Genomic DNA, 25655 nt, shown 5'->3' with positions numbered 1-25655 from the left:
AAATATTTTCGCACGTCCTGTTACAGTACCAGTACCGATTTGTGTCCCTTCCGGCTGAACGAGTAAGTATCAACATTTTCCCCTTACAGGTAAAGGAAATGTAAAAACAAGTTTTGTCGAACGAAAAAATAAACAGCATCAAAACAAACAAAATACAATGCTTCCCACCGATTGTTATTGTAGCCACTATAATAAGGTACAGAAGGTGCGATATCTGTTCTACCGTAAAATTTTCAATTCCTTTTTTAAAAACAGATTTATACTTCATAAGCAGCTGTTTTGCTTGGGGTTTTATTTATGTTACTTTATATATCGCACGAACGTTTCGACAGCAATTCAAATGTAAAATATGCCGTATGGTATGTTGTGCTCAAACAGAGTCTAATTATAGCAAATTCTGCAAATTCTTTGTGCAGAAAACAGGAAAATGATAACATTTTGTTCGTGAGTGATACTCTAAGGCATTTATGTCTGTCAATTACAACATGTAAAGTAATAAGAAACGGATTTATGTGACAGAAATCTGGATGATGGCGGTGATAATGTGCAGCCAACTGGCAGACTACATGAAAGAAAACAGCCTCGATTTTTTTTTTTTAAATCTTGTTGCGTTATATAGTTGTTGCACGTCCGGTGTTTGCGTAATATTGCGTATGACGGCGTCATCTGATTACTCGGAAACATGGTAAAGATGCAAGTGGATTTTTATCTTTGTGACTTCTATCACCCCTACCCCGTCGCCTCGTTATATGTTTATATATATTTACATTTGTTAAATTAAGGTTGATTGCACCAAATGGTTTACAGCACATATAACCAGCTTCTCAATCGTAAACACGAGCAGTTATCTTGCATAGGCGATAATGAACTCTTGTACGACTTGTACGACTTGGATGGAACACCGGAATCGCTGATCTACAACACGAGTGCGTTGCTGCTTGGATACATCGAAGTCCAAATGTATGTATTTATCTTGAACAGTAGATGACAGAACTAAAACTGCCGATTATGGTAATAGTAAGAACTTTAGAGTTTAAATTACTGGATATTCGTAGCCGTAACGTGATGCATGGTTGTTTAAAAAAAATTTTGCCTTTCAGTCCAGTGGTTTAAGAAATATTGTATTTTAGACGTTTACAATATATTACAAACACACTTGCTTCAAGTAAGTAACTATTGTGCACCTAACAACAAGTAGATTCACATATATAATTATGAAAAGAATAGAAGTTATGACTGGCATGAAGCAATGTATCTTAAACAAAAGCAATATTCAAAGAGACACAAAACAATTTAATATTTATAAAATTTGGGAAAAGGTAACAGTATGGTAAAAGCACTCAACAAGTGTGTGAATAATTTTAATAATTATTTTAGTGAGAAGTCGGTGTTGGGCAAATATTCTTCAGCCTGAGTTATTAGTCAGTTTCTAGGGGCAAACGTCACAGAGTGCAGTGTTCAAGATTGCATCTGTTTAGTCTCGTAGTGAGTTCAGGTCAAAGCAGCAGAAGTAAGCTTGTCGCAAGTAGTTCCTAGTAAAATCTAATTATGTTGAATGATTGTGAACTATATATGATAAGGATTGATATTTTATACAATGGAATAATTGAGATGGCATTGTTCCATTATCTGGAGACTACTGTTATTGTTACTTGATGGTAAATATGTTATAGAATTATGTGTAAAACGAGGCTCAAAATAATTTTTTGACTGACCTAGGTATAGAGTTGGAAAGTAGTTCCATGGATTTGGTGTTTGAGTTGTATTTCTATTTTCATGGCGTGAAGTACTGGCGCTACGTTACAGATATATAATAAGGAGAAACCATGCAGTTGTGAAGTTGTGATACAAATGTGAAAATTATGATATTTGTTGTCATTCATTCATTAGAGAAAGATTATTTATTGTCTTGACGCGTTGTTAGAATGTCCAGAAGACAACGGTTATTGTCGAGAAGTCCTTGAAAATAATGGAAAATCAGGTGACCTCTAACAGAATTCACGCGAGGGTTGGATTCGCTCGGTAGAGATCCCTTTGGCTTCTTACACTATCATAGCACCGCTTGAATACGATGCCATCATTTGCTGACGGGTTACCTGTATATTGTTGCACTGGATTGTGGAAAGTTGTCAGGTATTGGAAATCTAGAAAATTGATGACGCGTTTACCGTCACAAGAATCCCTTTTACAAGTTACCTCACATATTACAAGATCTCCCATATACATATTCTGTTTGGATGCCTTTCAAAGAAGAATGCTGTTGTATTGCAACTGGTTATTAATATTAGATAAAACTAAGCTGATCTTCAAATGGGTCTTCTAGATTGATATAAATCTTACTTCTCTTTCCTTTAAAGATATGAATTTAGATACAAAGAGTGTGATTTGAAAGAAAGCTTGGAACCGGATGTATTGGGGTAGATCTGTTGTAACCATTCCCCTAGACTGTAGGTTTACTAGGCAGTAATACTCGTGTTTCGTCCGCCGGTCTGTTGACTGATGAAATCCAGGCACCATTCTCGCATAACTGTTTGCAGCCTATGTAAACACTTCTGTCGTGTGCATTCCGGCAATAACAAAATACGTGTATCAGTGCAATTCCTATTTCATCTCCTTTATTACAATCTGGAAATTTAATGAGGAACTTCTCTTTGAATGCTAAATTTTGTAGCTATATAGTTTTTGTCTATAATCCCGAACGTTAAACCAATCATAATTATGGTGGATGTCTAGTCGGACTGAAATCGAGATCTATGTATCGGCATGGAAACGCTGTCCTGATATGTTGGCCCTTTGCTCCGCCAATCGAATTACAGCTATGTACTGCTGAAAATGATGAACATCATTAGGATCATGTTTTAGCCAAGGATAACTATCACTAACACAAAATGTACCTGTCTTGACTGATCCACTACTGAAAATAGGTTGACAGGAAATGCCAAAGGTCAGCAGAACAATTTATTATCGGTGCCTGTCAGATCTCCGTTATTTTGTTGACCTCCATTTTAATTAGATTATAAGGCTGCTGATATTCTCCTGATTTTCAGACAGTGTCATTATCTCGTTCGGCAGCATCACAATTATCCTCATAGTTGTAATTATCTTCATCACTCTTGTAGTAATCAAAGCGTTTGTTAGTAGTGAATGGGGATACTAGAGCGTCAATGGGACTTACCATTAAAAACACCCCTGGGAACATATAGCGTCTATGTAAATTTAACATGGAGAAAAACCCTGGGACAATTTAGCGTCAAGGGAATTTAACATGGGGAATAAATCGTGGGACTGTCTAGCGTCAAGGGAAAATGGAATAGGGTCGGGACCCTATTTTAATAAGGTCCCGACCTGATGGGTCTCTATTTTTTTGTTTTTGTAAAAAAGAATTAAAAATGGGGTAGGCAATTGAAAGTCTATCTCTTTTCGAGAGATTGGAGTGGCCCTGAAAAGGGCCTTTGGATTTATGTTAATATGCCCTTAACATAAAGGGCATCTGCGGCATCTTCTTGTCCTCAATCTGCGTCTTACTGCAGGGCCATAAATCAGAGTCCTCTTGAGGCATCCTTGTCTTTTCACATAGACTCTTCATATCCACAGACTGGTGTCTGACTTGTGGACAACTGTCCACTTGGATCGGACATACATTAGTATGTCCGTCCTGAACATCATCGAAGAAACAAGGGTTGATGATTCGACTGTGGTCCACATCTTGAGGCGCCGAGAACAGGTGAATCAATGCAGTGAACTGCGCTTATTTATATGTAGAGGAAGGATTGAAACGATTGAGTTCATTGACCAATCCAAACACGCGTTACAAAATTCAGTCAGCCCGCATCCAATCCGAAGAGAACAGTCTGTGTCGTCACGTGGTCTATATAGATTCGCTAGCGCCTGTGCGCTGTCAATCTATGCGACAGTTATTCAACATGACGGAAACTCAGAAAACGATCAATTGGGGTGCACCAGCAATGGAGACCACCCAAGGGAACCCGGACTTACTTTCAGAAGAGGTGAATTGGGATTTTGTGGATTTTCTTACCTCGCAAGAATTTGTTCCAGAACCTTCATTACCGCACGTGGAGAAATTTAGACAGAGACAGAAAGAAGAATTGGAGAAATTTATACAACAGCAAAAGGAAGCGGAACGAGCTTTTCTCCTACAGCAACAACAGCAAGAAGAAGAGGTAAGAAAAAAAAAAAGAAGAAGAAGAAGAAGAAGAAGCAAAGAAACAAGGGTGTGAAAATGAAACGGTCACGGTACTGTTAGACATTTTAGCGGAGTTAAGAAGTCTGAAACAAATGTATCAGACTTCTTTATTACGACCGAAGAGAATGCGACCTTCCCGAGCTAAACACTCCAACCCTGTGACTAAGCCTACCGTGCCACCCTTAGTGATTTCAACCAAATCATCATCATCAACAGTACGCAGTCCAGAAGTAGGCCTTGGCCGTGGCAAAGGCTTAAGACAGTTAAAGTTGATTGCTTAAACCCACCCCAGCACCAAAAACCAAAGGCCCTTTTCAGGGCCACCCACGTCTCTTGAAAAGAGATAGACTTTCAATTGCCAATAACCCAAAAAAAGCACAACATTTTACCCTATAGTACTTGTGTATGAATGTGTGAGTGTACGTTCTTATTTTAAAATCAAAACCCAAAGACACTTACCTTTTTATACCTAATTTATTCTTTTATAAATATTTACAATTCAATTCACAATTCACAACAGAACACTTTTAAAAGTTCATACACTTCTTCTCTCTCATTGTTTAGTCTCTCTGTTTTTTTCAATTTCTTCACAGTCACAGTCTTTTCCTCCTCCTCTTCCTTCTCACTTTCTTCCCTTCTTCTTTTCTTCTCCTCTTTCTTTTTTTCTCACCTGTCTGCTTTCTTCCTCTTCTTCTTCCTCTTCTTCTTTCTCTGAAGAATCCCTCTCTTCTTCTGACTCCTCTTGTTTCTTTTTTGGGCAATCTGGAGACCAATGTCCTTTTTCTTTACAATAATAACAGGTATCTTGACTTTTGTCTTTTCTAACCCCTTTTTTCTTTTTTGACGGTCTGGACACTCTGAAGACCAATGCCCTTTCTTCTGACAGATATAGCAAGTATCTTGAATTTTATCTCGAAAGGAAGGAGAGTAGTCCGTCGGCTGGTCTGAAGAGAATTTTCTAATGACTCCTCCCAAAGCTCTGATGAAATGTTAGATCTGTCTAGTCTCTTCCATCGTTGTGCTCAGTGTGAGAGTGAAATGAATAGTGAAAGGACAAGACACACACCGTTTTATACACGCTGGTCTGCCATGACTATAAATTAGTTCATGGTGTTTAAACTTTAGTCATTTGACTTTTTGCTATCAAGATGAAACGATCCAATTCATTTGAGAAGAAAGAAGGAGAAAGTAAGAGGCAGAAACGTGATCTATCGCCTCGTACCAGGGCTGAAGTCTTGGCACAAATTCATGCCAGCGATTTTGAAGAGGACATGAGTGAACCAGAATCCGAACCCTCAAAACAAAGTTCATCACCCTTAGTCAACCCTGAAAAGTACTATGACATTCGAGAGACAGAAAAGCGTCCCTCTAGAAAATTTAGAACTACGGCTTACAAATACACGGTGAAGTTTAAAGATTTCAAGTCCGAAGTACCGTTAGAGAAAGCAGAAGGGTTCATCATCGAGATGTGGGATTCTTTACTTACCACACTCAAGCGACAATGTCAACCCAAAGAAGACGATCGTTTGAGACTTTCCATACAACACGACGGTTTGAAATCCCCTGTTTGGATCGAGTTTAGCAGCCCTGCAGAATTGACCGCTTCCAAAGTCATGGACAAAATTCAATACGTACAACAATCAAATGACCAGTTTGACATCACCGATGGAAAAGCCACACTGGACATGACCCACGTCTCTCCTCCTCAAGGGACTGGACGCAGAAAGATGTTATTGGTGAACGAGCTTCGCAGCATTAAGCGTAGCCTCGTCCAAATTCACAATTCTCAAGACCAGATGTGTTTAGCCCGTGCCATCGTGGTGAGACGAACCTATGCCAACAAGAACGACACGGTAGAATGGAAAAGAACCTGGAAAACTATTGAACAATCTGACCGAGCCAAACAAGGAAACGAAGGAGAACTCCTGTTGCAACAAGCCGACTTGCCCAAAGACAAACCCTGTGGCATTCCTGAAATGCAAAAATTGCAAGATGTCCTAGCTCCACTCTACACCATGAAAGTGCACCCTCAAGAAGTGCACGGACCTCTGTTGTTTCGAGGCCAAGATTTTAAAGATGGAAAATACATTCATGTCTATTATCACGATGACCATTTCGATACCATTACCAGTATCACAGGATTCCTGGGATACGGTTATTACTGTGTGAAATGTGACTATGACTATAACAATCGAGAGCAACACAAGCATTGTGGATCGAAATGCTCAGGATGTTTGGCCTCTCCACCCTGTCTGGGCGAAGGGCAAGAACCAGTGCATTGTCCTGCTTGTCTGCGCACGTTTGTCAGCCCTGCCTGTTACCAACAACATTTGAAAACACAAGGTTCACAGAAGAAATGCGCTTGTCAACTGCTTAGATTGTGCCCCGCGTGTGGACAAGGCATACGTACCAACAGTACCAAGGCACACGTATGTTCAGGAAAAAAAAATGTCACATTTGTCACCACATCGTGGACTTGGAACACCAATGCTACGTGCAAAAATACCAACCCCACCAGAGAAAGAAAATGGTCACAAGAAGAGAGGCAATTTCATCGTTTTCGATTTCGAATGCATGTAAGAGACCGGCTTTCACATTCCTAATTTCTGCGTGGCTCATCGTGCGTGCGAGAAGTGCATTCAAGAACCTATCTTCAGTCATTGCCCTCACTGCAGCAAGATTCCTGGAGGGCGTGAAAAATCTTTCGAGGACCGAACACGCTAGCCGATTTTGCCCAATGGGTCTTAGACCCCATCGACAAGACGTGGAGCCAAGAGGACATCGAACGTTACGGAGATTGTCATCGTCATGCCACAGTGATGGCTCACAATTTCTCAGGATACGATGGACAGTTTCTTTTGAGGTACTATACGGAACATGGCACCGAACGTCCTAAAGTCACTTTGAACGGAGCCAAAATCATTTTCATGCGAGTGGTACAAGTGCAGATTAAAGATTCGATGAGTTACTTAGCCATGCCTTTGAGTCGAATGCCTAAAACGTTTGGAATGACAGAAATGGCTAAAGGGTACTTTCCACACTTTTTCAATACGGAAGTCAATCAACACGTCGTTCTACCCCATTTGCCTGAGGCTTACTATTACGACCCCGACAACATGCGTACCGAACAACGAGAAGCTTTCTACGCTTGGTACCAGGCTCACGCCTCCGACCCTTTCGACTTTCGTGAAGAAATGCTAAAGTATTGTCGTTCCGACGTGGACATTTTACGGCGATGCTGTGGAAACTTTCGAGAACTGTTCATGGAACACGGAGGGGTCGATCCTTTGAAAGAAGCTTGCTCTATTGCCAAAGCGTATTCCTTAGTGTACCGGCAACGATTCATGCCTGAAAACACCGTGGCTGTCATCAGTCCTCAAACGGCCAACTATGTCAAACGTCAATACTCGGCCAAAGCCCTACGCTGGTTACATTACTTGTGCGACAAGGAAGACAAATGGATTCAGCATGCCGGCAACGGAGGAGGTGAAAAGACCATCGGAAGGCATTCGGTCGATGGCTGGGACTTAGAAAACCCCAAGATCGTGTACGAGTTTAACAGTTGCTTATTTCACGGATGTCCCGTCTGTTACCCTGACCGCGACACTAAAAATCAGTTTTTACAACGAACCATGGAAGACTTGTACCACGACACTTGTCAGCGACGTCTAAAGTTAGAACAGGAAGGATACCAAGTGGTGGAAATGTGGGAACACGAGTACGATCACCGTTTGAAAACCGATCCCGAGTTTAAACGCCTCATGGAAAGTTATCAGTTCATGGACCCGCTGAACCCAAGGGATAGTTTGTACGGAGGAAGGACCAATGCCACCTGTTTGCTGTACCAAGCCGACGAAGAGAAAGGAGAAGAAATGAAATACTTGGACGTGTGTTCGCTGTATCCCTATGTGTGCAAATATTGTCGCTTTCCTGTAGGGCACCCACTAATGTTGATTGAACACATTGACCTGAAAAACATTCGACAATACGAAGGTCTGATCAAGTGTAAAGTTTTGCCTCCCACGGACTTGTACCATCCCGTGTTACCTCACCATTGCCAAGGCAAACTGATGTTTCCTTTGTGCCGTACTTGTGCAGAAACGTGCAACCAAGATCAACCTTGCCATCACACCCAGGAAGAACGGGCCATGACGGAGACGTGGGTCAGCGTAGAATTGTCCAAAGCTCTGGACATGGGATACCAACTGTTAGAAGTGTACGAAATTTGTCATTTTCCCAAGACACAACAATACCACAAAGGTGACCCCACTCAGAAGGGCATTTTCGCCGACTACGTGGATGCCTTTTTGAAACTGAAGCAAGAAGCCAGTGGCTATCCGTCCTGGTGTCACACTCCCGAAGACCAAAAGACATTCAAAGAGAAATACTATGAGCAAGAAGGCATCCCTTTAGACCACATCGAGAAAAACGAAGGCAGGCGATCGTTAAATTGTTTGTGGGGTAAAATGGCACAACGCCCGTGTTTAACCAAGACGGAATATTTGACAGAACCTTCCCGCTACTTTCAGATGATTCACGACAAAACCAAATACATGAAACATGTGGACGTCGTTCGAGAGGATTTGATCTTGGTCAATTACGAAGAAGAGCTGGACTTTGTACAAGACGACCACTTTGGAAATGTCATCATTGCGGCTTACGTGACAGCTCATGCTCGCTTAAAATTGTACGAAGCTTTAGAACTGTTAGGGGATCGTGTCCTGTACTTTGACACGGACAGTTGTATTTACATCCATCACCCGAGTCAACAGCACCCTGACATCGAAGGAGACCGTTTAGGAGCCTGGACAGACGAGCATCCCGAAGACAAGATTCTAAGTTTCGCCAGTGGTGGCGCTAAAAATTACGGCTACGAATACCGGGACAAACAAGGAGAAGTGCACATGACGTGTAAAGTGAAAGGATTGACTCTGAATTATCGTACCAGTCGAGTGGTCAACTTTGGCGTATTGAAAGAAGCCTTGCAGTCTAGAGAAGATGAACACTTTAAAGTGACCACCTATCAACCCAACAAGATTGTACGTTTACCTACTCACCACATCGTCAGTCGACCCTTGGAAAAAGTCTATCAAATCGTGTACCAGAAGCGAGTGCGACTCTCCAACCACTTTACTTTGCCGTATGGACATGTTGGTATAAATCATTGGTTGTAAGAGAATAGCCACCCACCAGAAGGATGACTTCGCCACAGCAAGAATCGAGTGAGAAACCCGATGAGAACTCCAAGTTCAAACCCTACCATTTTCCGGTTTTCTTGCCTGACTATTGTGATTGTGCCCGTCGATTGGACACGTTTCAAGCATGGCCTACGGATAGGAAAGGATTACCTTCTTCGCATATTTTAGCTAGAACAGGATTTGTCAACTTGGGACCTGAGTCAGGATTGGGATACGAAGTACAGTGTTTCGCTTGCGGACTGAAGTTACGAATGGATCTATGTATCTATAAAGATTCAGCTATTCTGGAACATACTCGATGTTCTCCGCACTGCCCTTACCTTTCTATAGCCTTTCCACCCATGACATTACGGTACAATGATGACGGTACCTTAGAAACGGTACCTTCCAAAACAAGACATAGAAAAGGAACGATGTACAAGCTTGAGACTGCATTGCGACTAGTATAAAAAGGGACTATGGTCAAGATCGATAGTTCATTGTGACTACCAAGACCAAGCGAACAAGATGAATACTTTCAGACAAACACAAAACAAGTTCAGACAGGTACACTTTAAGTGTGGGACTTCTGAAGTGGAATGCGATTGTGAGCCTTGCGATGGGAACGATGCTGTACGCTGTGACCTTAGCGATGCCGTAAAGCATCATGGGAACTTTGTTCTCACTACCCCTATCATGGAAAGTGATGCTGTGCGTGTCAAACCTGAGGGATGCGAAAGCGATGCACTCGTCCTCTTGGACACATTACTGGGTTTCGTTTTAAAGGTGAATGTTCACCTTCACGTCTACCCCCCTACGGATGTCATCCAGCCCTGAGCAAACTCCTGTCCATGTCACCAAACCCTCATCGAAACGAACCTGTGAAAGACGAATATTCGTTCCCTGTGCGTTTGTCGGAATACTGTGACTTGGACAATCGTCTTCAATCGTTCAAAGGAAAATGGCCTAAGTATCTAGGAGGATCGACCACCGAAGAATTAGCCAGAGCCGGATTGTTCTACTTGGGCGAAGGAGATAAAGTTAAGTGCTTCAGTTGCGGTGTGTCACTTCACCACTGGGAACCACAAGATTCGGCCTACGTAGAACATGCTCGATGGTCACCGAATTGTCATTACTTACCCTTAGTGGGACCGAGACATTGAAGTAACTTACCATAATCTGTTTATGGATACTTTACAAAACAACATTCGCACTTTGCCTGTGGAGTTGAGAGAAAGGATTTACCGAGAGCTGGTCAAAATACAAGTGAAACGTAAAGAACAATTGCATCCGTTACGTCACCGGTGTTTGAACCACTGGTACCTGAATGCTATACAAGGACTGATTCAGTTGAAAATGTTCCATTGGACAGACACTGATCAACGATCCCCTGGTTTTAAAAAGGATTGGTTTGCTATTGATGATTATATCTACTACATTGTAATCTTACTGCATCGATTTCCAGAGGAAGAGTTAACGGATTACCAACATCTTTTACGCAATGTCAACTTAGTGAAAGAGGAAACTTCTGAACGAATTGTAATGTGTAAATTAGTGATGAAACGATTTAAATTCGACACTGAAGTAAAACCATGTCTGTGCAAACGGTACATTTCTTGTGTCAGAAAGAGGATTTAGTATGACCTATTCATGGATACTTTACAAGAGAACATTCGTGCTTTGCCTGTGGAGTTGAGAGAACGCATTTACCGAGAGCTGGTCAAAATACAAGTCAAACGTAAAGAACAGTTGCATCCGTTACGTCACCAGATCTTTAACCACTGGTACCTGAATGGTATAAGAGAACTGATTCGTCAGAAATTGTTTCAGTGGTCAGACCTTGTTCAATACTTCCAGGGCCCCGATGATCCACGTGTTGATCATTTTGGTTACTTCGAGAATCACCTAGTGCAACGCATTGAGGAAGACAAGTTAAAGGATTACCAACATAGAGGAAACTTCTAAACAAACTCTGACGTTTCGGTTACAGTATGCAAGGATTAGATTCCCTCCTGGAGAACGAAGATCTCTGGCTAGAAAGTACGTGTATTGTTTCCGAAACAAAGAGACTATAAAAACAGGCTGCCATGCCACGACTTATGTCACATGTAATTGAACAGATTCCGTGGAAGGAACTCAATGACCATATTCAAACCGTGGATCATTACCATCAATTATTAAAAGAACTGTATCCATTCAATTTGGGACGACGCATAGTGTGTGTCTTAGTGACTTGTTTTCTGGGATTTCGTTTACCAGCCGATTCCTTGTGGACTCTTGACGAACAGTACTTACCACCCCATTTAACATGAAAGTGGTGCCTTTAAATGTTCACGAGAGACTCCTTTTGCTCAAAGCCTTACGTTTTCATCTGGATACTTCTCGACCTCGTCAACTTTTAGCTACCCAAGACGTGTATGACGATGTGTGTGTAGCTTGTGACTTACACCCCCATTGGACTGATGTCCGTGACTGGAAAAAATGGGATTTTGAGGCTTGGACCCAAGAAGTGGCCCAGTATGCTCGAGAGTTGTGATCCTTCCTTTCAACGTCCAAAGAAAAAAGTTACTTTTCAACCTGTGTTAGTGACAGTACCAGAAGAACCCGTCACCCACGACAGGACTGTCGTGGACAGGCCTGAAAGACCCTTTCGGGAGGACACTTGTGTGACCTTACCCCCTATAGAACTGGTCAGAACATTACCCAAAACATGTTGTACAGACACTTGTTTCTATTCCACGTTGATGGTTTTGATGTGCCTTTTATCGTTGTACTTAAGCCTTTGGCTTTTATGTACTTTTGTCTTTCGTATTCATGTTTAAAACATTCAATAAACGTGTCCTGAAAAAAGTATATAAACTCTCGTCTTGTTTGTTTTCGTGTCACAAGTGACATTCCTAACACTATGGCTACCTCTGCTGTCTCTGCTCCCTCTTCCTCCACTATCAAAGTCATCGACGAATACTTAGATCGTGCCAGTTGGGAGGCTTTGTATCTTCGCCATCCCTTTAACATGCTCATTGCTGGACCTAGCGGTTCAGGCAAAACCGAATTCGTCAAACGTTTGATCGAACATAAACACCATTTGATCGATCGTCCACCTCAACGCATCGTGTGGTGTTACAAAGAGTGGCAATCGGCGTACAGCCTCGTGCGAGAAAGTCAAGGCGATTCCATCGTGTTTGTGGAAGGCATTCCTAAAGAAGACGACGGCATCGTCTCTGACTCCCGTCAAACCCATTTGGTCATTTTTGACGGCATGTTAGGAGAAGACGAAGAAGAAATTAAACTGTGGTTCACGCGCAAAGGACATCATCGTAATGCCAGTGTCGTTTACATCACTCAAAATTTGTTTCAACAAAGTAAAGCCCATCGCACCATAAGTCTCAATGCGCATTACGTGGTCTTGTTTAAAAGCCCTCGAGATAAATCGCAAGTGCAAGTCTTAGCCAAACAGTTAGGAACGCCTTAGCTGACTCAGGCGTACGACGATGCCACTCAAACTCCACACACCTATTTACTCGTCGATTTGAAACCTACGACCCCTGATGATTTGCGATTTCGTACCCACTTGTTTCACCACTGGTACCAAGACGGAGGGCCTGTCCTGTACACGTCTCCGTCCTCAACTTAACTTCACTCCACAAAAAAATCTATAAAAACCTCAGACCCTTTTCATCTGTCTCACACAGTTTGAACATGACGTCCCTTCAGTCGCATCTTCCCGTCAAATTGATTCGTGCCTTGTATGGCATCAGTCGAGAAAAAAATCCACAAATACGGGCTCGTGTCTTAGAAGCTAGTCTCAAAGAAGTCTTACGATTGTTCACTGTGACGGCACGTCAATTACTCCAAGGGATCATTCAGATTCCTCATCAAACCAAACGCTTTTTTGATCGAAACAAAGTGGCTTTGACACAACTGGCCGATCCTCGCATCGACACTCAAACCAAAAAACAAATCATTTTGAAACCTGGAGGGAGCGGTACTCTTGGAGGGGTCATCATTCGCTCTCTCTTAAGATGGGATCCTAATGCTCCCAAACTTCTCCCCAAGAAAAAAGTCAAACGAAGCTCCAAGAAGAAGAAAAAGAGCCACAGTGTCAAGACCAAGTCCCCAAGGAGACCCGTGTCTCCAAGAACTTCTCCAGTGGCGGGACCCTCCTCTTACCAGACACCACCCCGGAAAAAGAAAAGAAGCCCCCAGAAAAAGAAACAGAGAAAAAATCCCCAGAAAAAGAAAAGTCCACAGAAGAAAACTAGTTGCAAGAGAGGCACTTCGGCTAGGACGCAACCTTACACTCGCAAAGCACGACCTGCAAAGGCGGTGACCGCGTCTCCGGTAGCCTCAGGTTCATTCACTTCCCCGTTGATGTCACCAAGAACTGAAGAGTACTTGGAGACGTTAATCACACCAAGAACTTCTCCGTTGATAACCCCAAGATCTTCCCCAGTGGCAGGACCCTCCAATTTAGCGGCAGTGGCCGCTGCTCACAAAGTACCTTCTCCCAAAATCAAAGTTCAAGAAAGATCGGGCATGTTACAAACTTTACTGGATTTGTCCAAGCAAGAACTGGCTCGATTTAGTCCGTTGCGTACCCTTGCACGACGTGTCATGCCTGCCCTGAAGTTGATACGCCGTAAAGACAACCAGTGGCGACGCGTTCCAGTATAAAAAAGGCCTGTGACTAAGTAGGGGTATCAGTGTTTTTGGTGCTGAAGACTCAAAGATGTCACCCTCCAGAAAACATCCCTCTTCTAAACAACCCCAAGGAAAGAAAAGGAAAGGACTGCGTCCTCGTTTAGTCAAACATGGGGACATGTTATCTGTCCTGTCCAAAGCTTCTCCACCCCTACGAGAAAAACTCATTCAATCAGCCTCCAAAGAGGTCATCGATACCGTGTGCGAATGTTGTTTGAACGTCTTGAAAGGCACGATCCCTTTGTCCAAACACCAGAAACAATGCTTAGGCAAACATCGTCACGTTCTTCGCCAAATGGTTCAAAAGAAAATTCCCATTCGTCAAAAGAAGAAGATGTTGGTCCAACGTGGAGGCATTTTACCCCTCTTGTTAGGTCCATTGCTGAAAGGAGTCTTGGGAACCATGTTGGGAGGACTGGTGGGAGCAAGATAAAAAGGTCCTCTGAAGTGCCAAGATCTCAGAATCGACCCCTGACATCCCCATGAAAGGACGAAAACTAGCTTTAGTGCCTTACAAACGATGGATGGAATACCATCGTTGGCAAGAACAACGCACCCCACATTTACCTCCCAATCCCAATCTGAGCGAGATGTCCCAGTTACAACACGAACTGCAGTCCTTGATGGATCGTCAAGATTTGTCCGAAACAGAAAAATCGCAAAAGTACGGTCAACTCTTGCAACGACTGCAACTCTTTCACCAGAATGCTTTAGACGAAACAGCTCTACCCACGAGTGGAAGGCATCGATCATCAATGGCAAGCCGATTTAGCCGATGTCTCTCATTTGGCCAGCTACAATCGTGGCTACAAATATTTGTTTTGTGTCATCGACGTCTTTTCCAAATTTGCCTGTGTCGTGCCCTTGACTTCCAAATCGATCAGCGAGTTAGTGCGAGCCCCGCAACGGGTGTTGAAACAAAGTGGTCGTCACCCTCTTCGATGGCAAACGGAAAAAGGTACCGAATTTCTGAACCAAGCTTTCCAAAACGAATTAAAGAAACGTGACATTCATTTTTTTACCACCGAGAATCCTGAAACCAAAGCCAGCATCGTGGAACGTTTTCAACGCACTTTGAAAGAACGCATGTGGAAATATTTTACGCATCACCACACTCTGAAGTACATCGACATCTTACCGCACCTGGTGCAAGCGTACAATCAATCTTACCATCGAAGCATTGGACGTGCCCCGCAAGAAGTGAGTCCCGAGAACGAAGTGTTGGTGTTTGAGCGCCTGTTTGGTACGTCCCCGACGAGGGCTGTCCCCAAGAAAAGTGGAGAGTTGGCCGTAGGAGATTGGGTACGCATTGGCAAAACCAAACGCACTTTCGACAAAGGTTTCTTACCTAACTGGACGACCGAATTGTTTCGTGTCACTGGACGAGTGCATGGCCGTCATCCTACCGTCTATAAATTGGAAGACATGAACGCAGAAGTACTCAAAGGAACGTTTTATTTGCCCGAGTTACAACGTGTCACCAAAAAAGAAGACGACGTGTACGACATCGAAAGCATTCTCGAACGCAGAACCCGTAAAGTGGGCAAACGACGTGTCAAAGAAGTGAAAGTACGTTGGAAAGGATATCCACCCAGTTTTGATTCTTGGATCGACGCTTCGCAAGTCATCGACTATAAAAAGAAGTGACCATCACGTCCTTTCACACAGACGCAGATACGTCGACCACTCCTTCACCTAGTTCTTCTCTGCAATATTTGCAAAAACAACCTTTGTGGGTGTGGTGTGGAGAACGTGTGCCTAAAACGCAAATCGTCTTTTTCTGCCAAATCTTCGTGGTGTATTGTGTCATCGGGGCAGCCATCGCCAATTTGAGTTTGCAACAAGGAGACAAACAATTGTGGACCATTTTATTAAGCAGTTTCATCAGTTACCTGCTTCCCAATCCCTCCCTGAAATTCTCCTCGAACGGGAACCACGGGAACTTTGTGTCCAGTGCCAGTGTCAGTCACCACTCCAACAACAACAATAACCCCATTTTGAGCGGAGACACGCCTCTGACGTCCAGTAACACCTCGGACAGCCACAGAACTCTGGAATTATGAGTCACCAAAACCAATTTTACTTAACCTTACCCAGTGACAGTTCCATGGAGGTGTTTCCCAAGAACACGTTGTGCTGTTACACGGCCAAATTACCTCAGGCCATCCCATTAGATCACGAAGCCCATTGGGAAGTGGCTTTAGTAGAAATCATTCACCCGACCCAAGTCCTCAATGTCCTTCCCAATCAAAATTCTTTTACGTTGGAAGTTCATGACCAGCAAATGCAACTGTACTTGGATATCCATGGCAAATATGACAAGAAAAACCCTAACACAAAAAATCCAAAGTGGACCGACTATCACTTGTTCATTCCCGCAGGCTATTATTTTAGTGGTCAACATTTGGTCAGCACCATAGCCTCCAGGTTTAATGTCGTGTTTCTGAAAGCTTTGGAGAGTGTCAATAAAAGTGTCACCCTGGAATACCACAAAACAGCTCGTCGCTTCCTGATGAAATTTCCTGAGGGGCGTAAAATCATGTCTTTCTTATTTTGTCCTGAATTGTTTGTCATGTTGGGAGGGGACATGGAGATGAGAAAGAAAGTAGAAAAAGAAAAAGGCGAATTACTAGTCATTTCTGACAACGATACTTTTGCCAAGTATTTTCGTACCCCGGTAGAACTGAACCAAGGACTGAATTTGATGTTTGTGTACTCCGATGTGGTGGAGTAGAACGTGGTGGGACACACCTCCGTGCCGTTACTGCGTGTCATTCCTTTCAAAGTGGATTCTGTCACGAACGCTGACGAGGAAGGTGGAAACACTTATCGCGTCCACCGCGAATTTGTACATCCTCACTATTTGCCTGTCAGCAAGTCTTATTTGGACACGGTCAACATTGCTATAAAAGGAGATCTGGGACAAAATATTCCATTCACCAAAGGAAAAGTCACGGTGAAACTCCATTTTCGAAAACGGTTCTCTCACGACTCGTAAGTCATGTATCCAGTGTACCGAGGCGTTGCTCGACAGCGAGGACACGGTTTAGGAGATATGTTAAAATCGGCCTTTCGTTCGGTGGCCCCGGTGTTGAAACCGATGGTGACACGAGGATTGCACGCCTTGAAAGATGCAGCACTGACGCAAGGCAAAGAATTTATCCAAAATGTCATCATCGACAAACAAAACCCTAAAGAAGCCTTCATGAGGGCAGGCAAAAATGTCTTGCTGCAAACGGGCAAAGACCTTTTGGGCCGACGAGAAACACCTATAAATGCCCTGTACGCTACCGAGTCAGGCATTCAGCAAGGACAAGGCAGAAAGAGACGACGAAGAAAACACCCTTTCACCAGACTTCACACTTCTAAAGCTAGAAAGACAAAGAAAAGAAGAACCGTTCGAGACTTAGACGTTTTCGATTATTAAAGTATTGAGACGCAGAAAAAAATGATGCACCGAGAATCTTGCGCTTGTTCCAAGTCGGAACTGGATCTGTTTGCCATGCCAACCACCATGATGACGATGCAAGAATCCCAGTGGGTGGAATTTCATCCCGTCTCCTCATTAACCGATTCCGCTCCCATCGAGTTTGAAATCAAAGGACAGCCCGAAGAGTACATCGATCTGAATAGCAGTTACTTGTACCTGAAAGTCAAAGTTCTAGATAAGACTGGAGGTCCTATAGACGATGAAGCAATAGCTCCCGTCAACAATTTCATGCATTCCTTGTTCAGTGGAGTGGACTTGTACTTGAATAACACACTAGTCAGTAGCAGCATGGATACTTACCCTTATCGCGCCTACCTGGAAAATCTCTTGACGTACGGAATAGTCGCCAAGAACACCCATCTCAATGCCTGTGTGGTATGGGAAGCTGACGAAGCTTGTGAGTTTGAAACATTCGAAACTGATACAAAGGATAAAATTAAACCAAAAAATGAGGGATTTCAAGAACGAAGAAACAGAATCATGGGAGTCGATACAAGTTTAGAACTGATGGATCGTTTGCATTTGGACATGTGGTTGCAAGAAAAATATTTGCTGAACGGAATGGATGTCCGCCTGAGACTGAATCGTAGCAGTACCGCTTTCCATTTAATGGCTGGTGCTGACGATTACAAAACCAAAATCCAAGAAGCCAGACTCTACGTACGCCGCGTGGAAGTGTTACCTAAAGAGGGAAACGACATCAGTCAGACTTTGAGCAGAACGACCGCCAAGTATCCGATACGACGCGTGGAAGTGAAAACCTTCACTATTCCCAAGGGGCAAAGATCCATGATCGAAGATCATCTGTTCCAAGGACAGTTACCCAAACGTTTGATCATTGGTATCGTCAAGAATACAGCCTACAACGGAGCTGCCAATAAAAATCCTTTCTACTTTCAACACTTTGGTGTGTCCAAGATGGAAGTCAGTCGCGATGGCTAGACCTTATGTACTCGACCCTTCGAACCTAACTTTGACAAGAAGAATTACTTGAGGTCGTACTTGTCCTTGTACGAAGCTACCGGTCAATTAGGAACCAATACCAGTCACGGCATTACGTACGAAGATTGTGCAGGAGGCTATGCTTTGTGGGCTTTCGATTTCACTCCAGACCAAGGCAGCGACGAGGGACATTTCCACCCTGTAAAATCCGGTCAGATTCGTGTGGAAATTCAGTTTGCAAACCGAGTCTCTGATGAAACGGTGAACGTCATCCTGTATGCAGAATTTGATAATACGATAGAAATCAACAGTTTGAGAGAAGTCATTCTAGACTATTAGAAACCATGGAAGACTGTTATCCCTCCCTACCTAGTGGAGAAACTTTAGACATGGAATGTGAGGAGATTGTGGAATAAGAAGTTATCATGATGAAGTCAAGATGGCCAGAACAAGACGCCCATTTAGTCTCCTGTTTTGCCAAACACTTGGTCGAAAAAATTACGGAATTGGTCAAGAAAGATTGCTATGGATGTCAAAACGATCATCCCAGTCAAATTCAACACGATAAATGCCTGATACTGAGTCAAGAAGAAAAATTGGACGAGTATCTGGACGAAGCTTGGAGTCTCATCTCGGACGAAGTCGTGTTGCATCAGTGGTATAAAGACTTGCGTGAACATTCTTGTCCACCATTAACCACTCAAGAGATCCATCGTATCGAAGCTCTCCTGAATCAGAGTGAGGAGACGAAACGAAGAAACGGTTATTTGTCAGACATTTTCAAGCAAAAAGTCAGGATCGAATTGATGACTTATTATTACCTGTGAAGAAGAAAAAAAAACACACAAAACATGGATACCTGGGAACTGTATTACCTTTTGAACCACAGTTCGTACACGGCTTCTTGGAATCCTGTCGTCTGTGCTAAAGATGAACTCCCTCATCGCAAACCTCAAGACCATCTAGCTTATGTCATCAACACGGACGACAGTCATCTCCCAGGAACCCACTGGGTAGCCGTCTACTATCCTCAAGAAGGATGTGTGGAATATTTCGATTCGTATGGATTGCCCCCTTTGGAAGACGATATCATTGACTTTATGAGAAGAAATGCTCAGACCACCCGATTCAATAATGTGAAATTACAAGGCACAGATTCCTTGGTGTGTGGACAATATTGTGTGTATTTTCTGCATCATCGCAGCCTGGGCTGTTCCTTAGAACATTTAGTGACTCATTTTGATCCTCGTTCTTCTTCTAGAAATGATGTGAAAGTAGATCAATGGTTTTGTGACCATTATGCTTATCTTTTGTCTCAAGCTAGGAAACGTAGTGTCCATCAATGGCCTACAGTGGAAATCACAATTTCATTCACAACGTTGTCAGCCTTGTCCAAAAAAATGTGTGAGTTGGAAAAAAAAATGTTTGTCATTTGAAACAAAATGTTTGATGTTATATTGTTGGATCATTGTTAAAAATGTTAGAGTTGTTTGTTAGTGTTAAGTGATTTTGATTAAAAAAATGTTGTGTTTTGAAAAAATGCCTTGGTCTTTTGTTTGGCTATAAGAATTTTGATTCATGCTCTTTGACTTCTTGCTATCCCTCTCATGGCACTCATTGAACGTTCCGGCTCGAAAACCGTGGAGGGATGTTTTCCTTCACGTCCGCGCTCTGACTTTAAAGCCGGGGTAGCCTCCAGTCTAACCATCCATTGTCGACTCATCCTCCTATGAAGATGTGCTCCAAACTAGCTAAGCTAAACGAAGCCTACGTGAATTTGCATAGGGTCAGACACAGTCTGATACCGAAGCCAGAAGAGATAGAGAATGTGAGAATGCTAAAAGTCACTGAAGACCTGATAGAAGAGCTCTTCAGAGAAGAAGTGAACAGGGAGAAAGAAGAATGGACAGAGAAGTACAGACTTCAGAAACAGCAGAGAGAGCAGCAACAGCAGCAGGAACCTGAACCTGACAGAGGCTTTGTCGATTGTCGTATCGACACCAAAGAGTTCTTCTTCTCTTTCCGAAGAAGCAGACCTATCGTCAGAAAGTCTATCGTCAGAGGACGTCGCATTCTTAGAAACTAAAAGATCGCCATAGCAAACAAAAAAACCAGCCCTTTTCAGGGCTACCCAATACTCTAGAAAAGAAATAACAATCGATTTGCCAATGTGTGTATGTAGAGTAGTGTGAATATAAACAATGACTCTTTTGTTTTGTGAGTGTATGTGTTTGTGATTGTAAGAGATCAAGTACGTTTGTGTGGATAATGATCATGTTTTTTTCTGGTGTTTAACGTGCGTGGAGAGTAGATTTGGGGTTTGATTGCTTTGCGTATGTGGATAGTATATTGAAGTGATTCATGAAAATTTTTAAATTAGTAATGGGTAGTAAAAAAGTGAGTGAGTGTTTCTTTTAGGTCCGCGCGTTGTTTGGTCATGATCTAGGTGAGATAACTTTTGTCTTAGGGGATATTTTCCTTCACGTCCGCGCTTTCACTATAAATTGAAAATCGCTTGGCAGTCTAGCTACCCTGTTCATTCGTTAACAAGACAATGAATACCAGAATTGTAAAGCTTCTAGAACTCCAGATGCACCTGGAATATGCCAGGCGCATACTAAATGAACTGGCCGCAGAGGCCATTGTCGAAGAGGGAAGGATGAAATAGGAGGAAAGAAGAAAAAAAGAAGAGGTGGAAAAGGAGAGAGGAAATTTCAGAATCCCAGAAACAGAAGATTGGGATTCTGAAGCCACTTATCCCGCCTCTGCTCTCCCCCCCCCCCCAAAAAGAGTGAAAGGAAACTGGGGAAGAAGAATTGTGTGTGGTGCCAGGCCTGGAAGGTGCCATCATTAACCAGGTGTCATGGAGTTCAAAAAACAAACAGTCTTTTTCAGGGCTACCCAATACTCTAGAAAAGAAATAGTAATAGATTTGCCAATGTGTTTATGTATAGTAGTGTGAATATAAACACTGACTCTTTTTTTCCTAGTGTGAGTTTATGTGTTTGTGTTTGTAAGCGCTCACGTACGTTTGTGTGGATAGTAGATTATTGGTTTTTGTAAGTGTTTAAGTTGGTTTGTGTGGATAGTATATTTGGGGTTTGTTTATTGCTCCTTCACGTATGTGGATAGTAGATAATATGAAATGAGAAAAGTAGGGGATGTTTTCCTTCACGTACGCGCGTTTTAAGTAATGATCTAGGCAATACAAATTTTGTGTCTTAGGGGGATGTTTTCCTTCACGTACGCGCTTTTCGTATAAGAACCCACAACGTTCGTCATTCACACCATTCTGCAAAGAATAAAAAAGAAGATGGCTTCGAACCAGCTTGATAAAATGAAAACATTGCAAGACGTCCTGGACAATTTGGGTATGATGGAGCAAATGTTAGTTAACTTAAACGAGGATCACTATTCTTATAGCCCCCATCGAGTGAAGATGGAGATTAACAACTTACGAAAAGTAAAGGAAATGATCAGTGATCTGTTGAAAGAAATAAAGGAGGAGAAGGAGGATGAAGAGGAAAGGATAAGGATGAGAGCATGGAAAAGAGATAGACTTTCAATTGTCTACCCCATTTTTTTTTTACAAAAACAAAAAAATAGAGACCCATCAGGTCGGGACCTTATTAAAATAGGGTCCCGACCCTGTTCCATTTTCCCTTGACGCTAGACAGTCCCACGATTTATTCCCCATGTTAAATTCCCTTGACGCTATATTGTCCCAGGGTTTTTCTCCATGTTAAATTTACATAGACGCTACATGTTCCCAGGGGTGTTTTTAATGGTAAGTCCCATTGACGCTCTAGTATCCCCATTCACTACTTTTGTTGCCTGTACTCTTTTACTTTTTATCTCTTTATCTTTCCCTTCTTTTTATAGTTCTTTCTAAGTATCATTGAATATTTTGTCCAACATTTGTTGGGCTTTTTTGTTGATTAGCAATGATATATTGTTCGTATTGTTGCTGTGAATAATGATTACCTTACCGACTGAATAATTCAGCGACAGACTACAGACTTACAGGAATTTATCAAGTTCTGTCATATTGTGTGCTGTAGATGCTTGCTCAAAAAAGTATCCGTTGTACATCTTGGACATGAATTCTATATGTTGGCTGTACAGTACCAAGACATGAAACCTGCAATTAAAAGATACTCGAAGATTATCTTCTGCATACCTGATTTTAAACATTATACCGACAATTTGACCTAGTGCCATTTTGCACTTCCTGTAACTCAGTATAACGCAGATTAGCTATAAAACCTGATGAATGAGTCGAGAGACTTTTCAGTGGTAGTGCGAGTGATACTTTCAATTAGGTTGATAATGGCCTATGCCATTTAGAATATCAGTTTTTAGGATATATTGTCCTTTTTGTGCATAGAAAAGAATTAATTTAAGATGTGCTATTTATAGAAATATAAGATATTATATTTAAAGAAGCTTGCCATTCGTTTTATATTATTTGTTGAGAGAACTAAACTCTGATTCAGTTTTGTCTCAATTAATCATTTTAATTAGTCAACAAAAGGCTGTGCAATATATCTAGAGAACAATTAGCAGGTCTAAATGGTAGATCATCACCATGTTCTGAAGAAAAGAAATATCTAACCAAACTAATATAAATAAACAATGGCCTTATCCAGTAGACTGCTTAATTATGTTGGGCATTTATATTACATATTTTTATGTTAAATCGCAGGCCGGCGGTGTGCTTTACGTGTTTTCGTTTTCCTAAAAGGACGTGAATGAAAGTGTTAAGTATAAAATCACACTTAAACATTCAAAACAACGCGCGTGAAATGACTCAGAAAAGTGTTTGCAAAACAATTATCTTAGTATGAATGTATGATTTCAAAACATTGATTCGGAACAAAATGTTTGAACAAAAAGAGAATTTCGTTTGGGTTTTTTCCAAACTTAACTTACATTAACAAACATTTTCGCAATATGACCGAATACATCTTATATTGGAAAATTGTTTAACCAAAAGAAGAGACTGGGCTTTGTTGCGGTTGGTAGTAAAAAAATATTTACCACTTTGTAAAACATTTTCAGAAAATCGGTAGAATGTACCTAAACAGTCTGTTAAAACTGCAATTTTCAAACTGTTTCCGATTTAATTTAATATAGTAAAAGACACGTCCAAAAAGTTTTCACATTTAAATGAGAGAGAGAGAGAGAGAGAGAGAGAGAGAGAGAGCTCGTCATGAAAATAAAGAAACCACGTAGCGTTTGCATAACCTTGATCGTTTTTTTGTTGGGTTTTTTTTTGGGATGGGGTAAATCTTTTTTCTTTACTGGATCCAAAGTAAACAATATACTGATTTACAAGATCAAGAAAAGCAGAGTGAGCGATATTTGAGAATTAGTGAATGGCTTAAAAGGTAGGACGGTTTATACTGTGACAATGATTATCGAACCTAGTATCTTCAATGCATATTGATTGACAGTGATTTCAAAATACATTTCCAAAGCATAACTGGCCTTGAATTCAACACTGAAGCCATAGCTTTGGAACTGTAGCCAAGACTTCGGAACTGAAGTCAAGATTTCGGAACTGTAGATATGACTTCGTAACTAAATTTATGTCTTCGAATTCAGGTATATTAAACAATCTGGACCGGAAAGAACTGTGTGGAAAGGTAGGGTGTTTAGCGTGCCAATTCTAATTCGTTTAATCTATATTGCGTTTCTTCTTCTTCTTCTTCTTCTTCTTCTTCTCTCTCTCTCTCTCTCTCTCTCTCTCTCTCTCTCTCTCTCTCTCTCTCTGCATTTCCCTCTTCCTTCGTCTGAAGTTGCATTTTTTCTTCTCTATATCTCTCCGCATTTCCATTTGCCTTTCCTATGTCTCTTTCTATACTTGTATTTCCGTCCTTTCTTTCTGAAGATGAAACGTCGTTAAGTCCAATTCCGTCTGGTTTGTCCACCGTACTTATTTAATTTTCTATAAAAACCGGATATAGACTTTACTATCCAACCCAATACACTATAATCCGAAAATTTCTTTCACACTAAATACTGAATCAAGATATTTTTTATATATTATTTTGTTAAAGATGCTTTCAGTTCAGAAAGATAAAACTGTCTGGCAAGCTCAAAAAACTTTTCCATTTTTAAAGACTGACTATTCCTGGGTAGGATTTAAAACAAAGTTCTCCACTTATAATGACATTGTGGACGTATGCTAGTTTCACTAAAGATGTATCAATGTGTGAAATTAAATTTTAACCCGGACAACAAAAATTGCAAAATCAATATAGATTTTAAAAACAATTTTAATATCTCTGAAATGTTGGAAAGAAATTCAGATTCCCGAAGTAGTTACTGGGGGCGAATGAGGGACAATGGAACTAACCATTGACAACAGGTGAAAAGTAATCGAGTTACTAAATTTCAGGGGATAATGTAACTTCATTGTTTTCTGATAAATCAGCCCCGCACACGTAATGATGTTGATTGGAGGTTTAGGGTCTGATATCGCCTATTCATTAAAACCTACAAAAATCTGCAGCCAATCTACGCACATATGTGAACATTTAATACACTTGCCGGTACCTTTTGCAGCTGTGGAGCTACCGTCGGCTGAAAGGTTCTTTTGGTGAAATGGACATTATATTTCCTGAGCAAATCCTGTGTTTGATGACTTGTAAATCCACCTGGAATAATACAACCCTCTGTCCTGTTGCCATTTTGAATTTTGCACTAGATATGGCAGCTGCCTGTTAATGACATGTGTCTAAAATGTATACAGGTTTGTTCCGGAAAGATTTGCATGCAACACAATTGCACATTTTAATGAACATGTGACATCATACCCATATATCGTCCATCAGTATAAACACAGATTTGGGTGTGTGTGTGTTGGTTCATCGGACTAATTTCCATGCTAAAAAGTGAAAAAGGAATCGAGGGACAAGGAAGATTGAACATGGGTGACGTCACAGTACTGGACACTAGGGACATAAATGACAATGTGTTGCAAGTGGCTGACCTTAATCGGAAAGTGAATTAGTAAAAGTGTTTGAGTTAACCTCAATACGCGCTACCTGCATACATAGGTATGGAAAAGGATATGTGAAATATGTATAGGGAGGGTTGATAGGGACTGAAGGTGTCTAGTAGCGTGACGTCACCC

The 25655-nt window shown here is 41.7% G+C and overlaps 1 long non-coding RNA gene across 1 annotated transcript in view; it reads left to right on the top strand.

Annotated features, from left to right (window-relative positions):
• The first annotated feature begins 696 nt into the window (after nt 1-696).
• LOC149788403 (uncharacterized) overlaps nt 697-25655 on the top strand; it is a 55552-nt gene continuing 30593 nt past the window's right edge. Inside the window, exon 1 of the long non-coding RNA XR_016424139.1 lies at nt 697-960. This is a non-coding gene — a long non-coding RNA (uncharacterized LOC149788403). The remainder of the gene's footprint in view (nt 961-25655) is intronic.

The sequence above is a fragment of the Sinohyriopsis cumingii genome, chromosome 11 (genome assembly GCF_028554795.1).
Source record: "Sinohyriopsis cumingii isolate HCF-2022 chromosome 11, ASM2855479v2, whole genome shotgun sequence".
Lineage (NCBI taxonomy): Eukaryota > Metazoa > Mollusca > Bivalvia > Unionida > Unionidae > Sinohyriopsis > Sinohyriopsis cumingii.
Note: the sequence above shows the minus strand (reverse complement) of the source record. Positions and strands in the feature narration are given on the sequence as shown.